This window comes from Suncus etruscus, chromosome 12, assembly GCF_024139225.1.
Source record: "Suncus etruscus isolate mSunEtr1 chromosome 12, mSunEtr1.pri.cur, whole genome shotgun sequence".
In the NCBI taxonomy this organism is placed as follows: Eukaryota; Metazoa; Chordata; class Mammalia; order Eulipotyphla; family Soricidae; genus Suncus; species Suncus etruscus.
In genome coordinates, this window is record NC_064859.1 from 24124920 (window position 1) to 24134052 (window position 9133).

The 9133-nt window shown below is 40.8% G+C and overlaps 1 non-coding gene across 1 annotated transcript; it reads left to right on the top strand.

The window, feature by feature from the left end:
- The first annotated feature begins 2257 nt into the window (after positions 1-2257).
- Positions 2258-2364, top strand: LOC126025120 (U6 spliceosomal RNA). Its single transcript, XR_007501167.1, has one exon. It is a non-coding gene; the product is annotated as a U6 spliceosomal RNA (small nuclear RNA).
- The last annotated feature ends 6769 nt before the right edge of the window (positions 2365-9133 follow it).

Genomic DNA, 9133 nt, shown 5'->3' on the forward strand with positions numbered 1-9133 from the left:
CACCAACCGGCCTCATCTCCCTGTTTCCCGTCTCCTTTCCCTGTGTCATTAGATTGCAGTTTAGTCAGACTAATAGTCCTTGTTTACATAGTATGGCCAGGCAAATATTATTTGGGATTGAACACTGCAGCACACTACAATTATGTTTCCTTCCTTACCTTCTGTTATATCTGTAGTTAATTATTGCTCTGCTTTTTTTTTCTTAAGTTTTTTGAAGTTGATTGCTAATTCAGCCTCCAAATTCCAAACGTCTGTCAGAACACTTTCCTCATGGACAACAGCAAGCCTTTGTTTTTCTCGGCTTTCTGGATTCTCCATAAAAACCCCTACAGTTCATGTGGTGTTTGTCCTATTCTCCTTTTTCCTAACCTTAAGTTGCCTCTCCTTACTTCCATTTCTTTGTCTTCCAGAAGATTTAGTTCTATTTAGCTTTTATTGAGTGTCTCATTTCTACTACTGTATTTTTATTTTCAGAGCTCTTTTTTGGGGTTACTTTTGCTCTTTAACAACTTTTGTGTAACACACAGTTGTGTCACTGATGCTGGCTCTTGATTTCTCATGCAATACTATTATGTCTAAGAGAACTGGCATTGACTGTTCACTCTTTGTTAGGGTCTCTTTTTTTCCACATCAGAGAAATAAAGAGTGTCACTGTCTGCAAGCTTTGGCTGTCTGTCTTGATTAAAAGTAGGTTAAAAAAAGGAAAGAACTATGTCTCTGAGTATGTGAAAGCCTTGTAAAATTTGAGATCTTCCTCAACACCCTGGGTTTGGCCTGAGAAGTTGTCTATTATAATCCTTCCATTTAGGATGTTTCTCTTTAGACAGGCAAAGATTTGCCAGGGAAGATTCTCTATCCTCACTTTGGATAGTGACAGTTTCAAAAATTAATAGGGCAAGTGATCTGGGGGTTCTCAACATTTAGTTGCTGTGCCATACATTCGCCCTGTTTTCTATGAAGCACTTGAACTTGGAGCTCCCTCTACCATTTTCCCACTCTTGAGCCAAAATGAAGAAAGAGCAGCCTCAGTTGTGTAGAATAAGAAAGGGATAACACTGGGTGTACCAAGAGCTTTGGCAGGAGTCTGTCCTGAGCCAGAGATGGAAGCCTATGAGTTATTCCCTCTCTCTATGTTCAGGTCAACATCACTGGTCTGTTGTTATGCACAGGTGGATTTTTCTTGCCTCCAATCTTCTCTCTATATCCTTTTAACATACTAATGTTTTATTTACTATTGCTTTTCTCCTCTCAAACATTTGCTTATCTGCTTCCATGAAGCATTACTTTTTTTCTCACTTCCAATCCTGGTTTATTTCTTTCATTTCTTTCTTGCTTTCCACTGACTTACCTTTTATCTCCTTTTAGTCATATGTACTTCTCCCCTCAAGTATTTGCATCTCTTCTTTATCTTCTTGTAATGAGGTATTTTCCCGCATTACACAATTAGGAAATTAATAGTAGAATATTCATGTCAATTTTCTCATGGGTGCCAAGACAGAATTTGCATTCTGAAATGTGTTTACCTTTTACATTTTTTGTCCATTTTTTCCTGCCATTATGTTAAATCTCCTGTGCTGTTTTGTTTAAAATCAGAATTGATACCCAATCAACAACAAGCTGTGCAAGTTGGGAACAGCTACACTAGCATTATGGGGGGTAAAGGAGGAAGATATGGGGTGCATGCTGGGAACAGGGGTGGAGGGAGGACAACACTGGTGGTGGGAATGCCCCTCGTTCATTGTCACTATGTGACTTAAATATTACTGTGAAAGATTTGTAATTCACTTTAATCACAATAAAAATTTAAAAAATCGGGCCGGGCGGTGGCGCTGGAGGTAAGGTGCCTGCCTCGCCTGCGCTAGCCTAGGACGGACCGCGGTTCGATCCCCCGGCGTCCCATATGGTCCCCCAAGAAGCCAGGAGCAACTTCTGAGCGCGTAGCCAGGAGTAACCCCTGAGCGTCACAGGGTGTGGCCCTTTTAAAAAAAAAAAATTTAAAAAATCATGTTGACAGTTCAAACTAGTTATTTGAATGAGATTCCTGTCTGTTTTGTTTTTGTTTGTTTGTTTTTGGGTCACACCCGGCAGCGCTCAGGGGTTACTCCTGGCTCTTTGATCAGAAATCGCCCCTGGCAGGCATGGGGGACCATATGGGATGCCAGGATTCGAACCACCGTCCTTCTGCATGAAAGGCAAATGCCTTACCTCAATGCTATCTCTCCGGCCCCGAGATTGCTGTCTTAAGAAGGTTGAGACCGTGCTTGCTTTGGCAGTACATATACTAAAATTGGAACGATACAGAGAAGATTAGCATGGCCCCTGTGCAAGGATAACACACAAATTCGTGAAGCGTTCCATAGTTTAAAAAAGTGTCAAAAAAAAAAAAAGAAGGTTGAAACCATGTCTAAACTAATTGAAATTTGTGCCCATCTTCTTGGTTAGCACCCCCTAACCCCCAATGAATAAAGAGGAACATCTGGGGGTTACTTTTATATATTTGTTAATATAAAGACCTTCTTTTGTGCTCACCACCAGAGAGCGATTATGGTTTACTAGTGTGGTTTCTTGTTCCATCTCCTTTGGAACCACACTAGATCTGGGAAAGCTCCCGACCACTAGGATGTTCTTTATTTATTTTGTTTTATTTGGGGGGGGGGGTAGAAAATGAACACTTTAATCTTCAAATGCTTAATTATAACAGATTCGCTTACTTAGGTCTTCTTCAACTTAAAGAAATATTATGTTCCTAATGAAGAGAGGCATTGTATAGATTTCTTAAACTATACCTAGGCATTTGAAATTTATTTCATTTTATATTATTTTAACTTGAGTTTAATTTATTGAATGCCAATATATAGAAATAAAATTAACCTTTTTGTTTTTTATTTTTATTTTTTGTACCTTGATCACAGATAGAGCAAACTTTCAACATACCAAAAATGACATGGAATAAGTGATATAATTCAGTAATAGAGAATTTTCCTTGCATGGGTGAGACGCTAGGTTTAATACAAAATACAAAACAAACTACTGATTGCTAGATTTAGTTATGAATTTCTTTTAGAGTATCTGCATGGTACATGCAATAGAACAATGTTACCTCTCTCCAGCTCTCATTCCTTGTTAAGAAAGGCCTGCAGAAGGTCATCGGTTCGAATCCCGGTGTCCCATATGGTCCCCTGTGCCTGCGGGAGCAATTTCTGAGCATGGAGCCAGGAGTAACCCCTGAGCATTGCCGGGTGTGACCCAAAAACCCCCCAAGAAAGAAAGGAAGAAAGAAAGAAAGAAAGAAAGGAAGGAAGGAAGGAAGGAAGGAAGGAAGGAAGGAAGGAAGGAAGGAAGGAAGGAAGGAAGGAAGGAAGGAAGGAAGGAAGGAAGGAAGGAAGGAAGGAAGGAAGGAAGGCCTGTAAGATGACTCAGTGACAAAAAGCACTTGTCTTGCAAGCATGAGGCTATAAGTTCAAACTTGGGGGGTCGTGCTTGTGTCAGAAATGTACTGCAGTGGAGGAGCTCTTGCCTCGCACACATCAGGCTTTGGGCTTGACCTCCAACACCAAAATAAGTAAGCATAGAATAAATAAACATAGAAATAAACAAATAGAATAAATAAACATAGAAGAGATTGTTGAGAACTCGGATGTTACTTTTCATGATTGTTAAAGAATCTCAGTCTTTATCTTTCCTATTTTCTTTTCCTCTTCCTCTCTTCAATGTAAGACCGATCCTACCTTCATATCTGTGAAGCTGTGACACCTAATATTAAAAAAATACTATGCACATTGAAAACGTTTAATAGCTAGAGATTATTTCTTTTGAGCTCCAGGAAAATTTCTTGTTTTATTTGATCATTTTCTTTGTGTGTTCTTTTTTTCCTTTTTTTTTTTCTTTTTTTAAACTTCTATTATTTAGAGAATTTATGGTGCTATAGGGGCAAGCATCTTACATGTCACTGAACCTAGTTTGAATTCCCGGCATGACATTTGGTTCTCCCAAGCAATTCTGAGCATTGAGCCAGAGTAAGTCCTAAGCATCACAAGGGGTGACCCAAAATTATGCAAGAGAGAGATAGAGACAGACAGAGAGACAGAGACAAAGAGAGAGAGAGATAGAGACAATATTCACTTTTTAGCTTAATCCTTTAATTAAGACTTTTGTCTTTTCTCTGTTTGCCTTATTTTTGCTTTATATTCTGGAAAATTCCATTGATTTAATTTTATCCCATTTTAATAATTTTCCTCAGTTATCTTCCGTTTTCCTATTTAATAACATCCAGCTTTTGATTTTTATCTATTACCTTACATTTCAAAAGCACTGAGACTATTAGAGGGTTATTTGTTTTTGTGTTCTAGTTACTGTTACCTGTATAATGTATGAATAAATATATGTATGTGTCTATATACATATGGTGATTTGCTATGTTTGTGTATCTTTGTCATTCCATGCTCAGGTGTTTGTCTTCTCACTGATGCTTGTCAATCTTTACTTAATAATGGGGAATGGTGTTGATTTTTCTGCTCTGAGTTTCTGTGCTTGGACAGAGGTGTGGTGGCTGTTTTCCTCCCCAGGTCACTCCAGTCCAACAGCTATCTGTTGGCACTGGAGCTGAAAAGAGGAAGAGAGAAGGGTTCGCTTTGAAGGCATCCTAGCAACCACCTGAGAGGTCTGTTCTTGGACTTCTCTGGATCTTTCTGGAGCAAAGAATTTGTTCGTTGGCTACTCTTCCCTTTTACATATGGCTTTGTCTCATGGGTCACTTATCAAATAGTTCTTTCTTGACAGTCCCTTTCCACTGCTTTTTGTGACATGCATCTATGTTCATCAAATGGGGTCTCAAGTAGAAGGGGGGCAAAATCATGTGTCCAAGTCCATTTGCTGAACTTTGGAGTCCCCAGGATGCTCTCCCTGGTGAGGATAGAATTCAGTACTTCCAGTTCCCTCCAAGGAAGCTTTGCCCTCTCCTAAGGACAGTTTCTTCTGCAGTTTTCTCTCTCCTCTTAGCATACTGAAACTGTGGGGGAAGTCAAGGCTACCGCCATGTTCCTCTATGCTAATGTCAGACTGGTTTGAGAGTGACAAGTCACCAGACCTATCCCCACTACCTCTCCAGGTAGTCCTCACCCACTTTGCAAATTTCATTTTGTAAAGCCACGAGATGGTTTTTCGGTGTCCAGCTCAGCCTCTTGGTCTAGTATCCTTCAATAGTCAGCTCCAGCAGTGGGCCTTAGTTGCTCTAAAGTGAATTCCTTGACCTTGTTTTACCAATGATGTCAGTGATAAGCACTCATTCAGACCATCCCCATCTAAATGTCAGCTTCCCTCTCTTCAAACTCCAATCATTCTTATCAGATCTTCCACGCCATTACCACTTTATCACTGTTTCTTGCTCCTTGGGGGTGGGGGGATACACCCAGCTGCATGGCAAGAACCTTACCTGCTGTACTATCTCACTGGCCCAATGTTTTTTTTTTTGTTTGTTTGTTTTGGTTTTGGGCCACACCTGGCAGCACTCAGAGGTCATTCCTGGCTCTGGGCTCAGAAATCACTCCTGGCAGGTTCGAGGTACCATATGTGATGCTGGGGATTGAAACAGGGTCCTTCCTGGGTAGGCTGCATGCACAGCAAATGCCCTACTGCTGAGCTATGACTCCAGTCCCACTTTCTGCATTCTTTTTGAAAGTCTTATACTAGCAATAAATGCTATGATTTAAACCTTTATCTTCCAAAAATCTCCTTTGATGCCTCCCTTGCCTTATACTACTTACCTAGAAAGAACCCAGACCTAGTATATTCTGACTCTGCCTACTTTGTACCTAAACCACATAAACAATTTAGCATGTTTAGGGTATAAACATAAAACCAAGCTATTGGGTACACTTTATCATTCTGGTTCTTGCAAGTAATTTGTGTGTGGGGTGGTGGTGGTGGTGGTGGTGGTGGTGATTTTGAGCTATAACCAGTGATACTCAGGGCTTACTCCTGGCTTTGCACTCAGAAATTATTCCTGGAGGGGCTCTGGAGACTACAGGAAGTGCCAGGAATAGAATCTGGGTTAAGAGTGTAAGGCAAGTGCTTTACCTACTCTATCACTCCAGTTCCTCTGATTCTTGCAAGTGTTGAAGTTTCTTAAATGATCAAAAATATCATACATTTTTTGGGCCTGAGAGATAGCACAGCAGCAGGGCATTTGCCTTGTATGCAGCAGACCCAGGACTGACGGTGGTTCGAATCCTGGCATACCATATGGTCCCCAGGACCTGCCAGGAGCAACTTCTGAGTGTATAGCCAGGAGTAACCCCTGAGTACCGCTGGGTGTGACCCCCCCAAAAATCATACATTATGTAGGAATATGATATATTAGATGTATATCCCACGTCACTCAAAAGAATGTGTATTCTACTGAAGCAAGCAGAGTGTTCTCCAATGTCAAATAGTTGGAATAGGTTAGCTATGTTGATCAGGTCTTCTAGGCCTGTAGTGATTATTTGTTCATTTTTCTACTGATAACTGACAACAGTGCACTTATTAAAGTCTCAAACTATTACTGTGGATTTGCCCATTTCTCCCATCAGTGATATTCATTTTTTTTCTTTGAATTTACTCTGAAATTCTGCTTTAAGGTGCATATACCTTTTAGGGATGTTATGTCTTTGCAGGCAATCAGTCCTTTATCACAGAGTGATAGCTGCTTTTATTATTCCTATCATCTCTCATCCTCTGAAATCTATGACATTAATCCAGACACTTCAGCTTTTTTTGTATTAATAGTGTGGGGTGCATCTTTTTCTATCATTTTACTTCCATCTCTATGCTTTATATATAAGGGTTACCTGGAGACAGCATATGATTGGGTCTTTTTTTTATACAATCTTAAGATGTCTGTATATAATCAGAGTATTTAGACTGTTTGTATCTAACCTAATTATTGGTATAAATGTATTTAGCACTACCATCTTGATAGTTGTTTTCTGTTTGTCCCAGATGTCTTTGTTCCCTTTTCCTCCTATTTTTGTAAGTTTTAACATTGCTTTTTATGATTTAATTTAATCTCCACTATTGGCTTCATAGTTATAAGTTTTAAAAATATTTAATAACTTCCCTAGAGATTATAATGTATGATTTTTCACTTATTATAGTCTACCTGTAAATTGTAATGTAATGAAGTATTTCAGTTATCAATTACATGTAATTGACATAATTATTATAACTAATTGATGAATGATAGTGTACCACTTCACAGTGGCATAAAACCCTTTTATTTATTTATTTATTTGTTTGTTTTGGTGCTTCAGTTTTTTGTTTGATTTTTGGTTTAGGTTGCAACACAGACCCCAAGGTTTGCAAGCCTGCAATATGTAAGGTCAGACCTTTAACAAAAGGCTTACTGAACTTGCTCCAGAAAAATCACTCCAAAGCAATGAAATAAAACTCATTTATCTTTTTATTCCTTTCTGTGCATCTGACATCATATTTCTTCTGCTTGAAGAATTTCCTCTAATCTCTCTACAGCTCTGCTGGTGATGAAATTCTGTAGCTGCCATCTTTCTGAAGAAGTTGACATTTCCCTTCATTTTTGAAAGCAAAAATTATTTTTTATGTGTGTAAAATTTTCTCTGGGTGTAGAATTCTGGATGAACAGCTTTTATTCTTTCAAGTATTTTGTTTTGTTTTGGGGTCATACCCTGCTATGCTGAGTTCTGCACTCCTGGTTCTGGACTCAGGGATCACTCCTGGAAGTGTTCAGGGGACCATATGTGCTACTGGGTTTAGAACTCAGATCAACCTCATGTAAGGGTAGGGCCTTAACTGGCTTCCATCTCTCGGGAGCATGCAAGGATCCAGGAAAGGACAGTGGGGTGCACACTACCTATGTGCCTGGAACCTCTCGCCTTTCAGAGCCCACAGGAGCCCATGCTTTGCCTTTGACCTTGGACTAAGAGTTCTGCTTCTTGCTCCCTAGCTGCTCCTCCCAGCCATGCCTCAGGGACACCGTTAATGAGTCCCCTCTCCCTTGGAAGACCTTATCTCTCGGGAATTCCTGCTTTCCTGCTGCAGGGTGACTCAGGTGACTCAGCTCAGATGGTTTCGAGAAAAACTGATTGTGGAGCAGGTTAGGGTGGAGCAGTGCTTGTAGCTTCCGACTTCTAAAGCAGGCACGCATATCTATTGATTTCCCTTTAACTTCCTGACCCAGCTAGGGAGATAGCTCAAAAGGCAAAGCTCGTACCTGACACCCTATGGCCCCTTAGATCTCCTGGGTGCAGCCCGTACTACTGAGGCACCAAAACCCCAGCCTGAACAGCCTCCCCAGACCCCAGGCATCATGGGGGCAGTCCCTGTAAAGCACATGCCCTTTATTAAATTAATGACCACATGTCCTTTATTGTCCCAGTGTGAATCAAGTCTCCTTGACTTAATCATTCTCTGATTCTCCTTGATAACAGTTTCAAACCTTCCCCCCTTTCCTCCTAGAAACCTTCAGCTGATGAGAAGGCTTCCTGTTTCACTGATGAAATCAAGAGAATCCTCCCACCAATTCCCATTAAGACACTCACTCACCTTCATGTCACCCTGTCCTCCCCTGCTCTTCCAGATAGAGCAGCCTGAGCCTACAGAAACCCCCGTTCAATTTGTCCTTCAACCTCATTCTTTCCCCTTGACTCTAGAACACCACCCCAGTATTTGGTCCCTGTCTCCGCAGTGAGTTTCCCTCTCTGACTCAAATAGCAACTTCTGCTCTTTTAGGCTTTTCCAGGTCTTCTACCTACCAGACACTGTTCTGTGCAACTGACTCTCTTTGGGTGTTATTTCTATTTTTAAAAAACTGAAGTAGACTTTTAAAGCTTCCTTTTAGCTTCCTCCCTTTCCTTTCCTTTTGTTATGATTCTCAGGTGTAGGGCAAAGGATTAAAAAAAAATAAATAAATGGGGCCAGTGAGGTGGCGCTGGAGGTAAGGTGTCTGCCTTGCAAGCGCTAGCCAAGGAAGGACCACGGTTCGACCCCCCGGCGTCCCATATGGTCCCCCCAAGCCAGGGGCAATTTCTGAGCACTTAGCCAGGAGTAACCCCTGAGCATCAAACAGGTGTGGTCCGAAAAAAAAAAAATAAAGCCTCCAGGAACCCAAGGCAGACTCTTC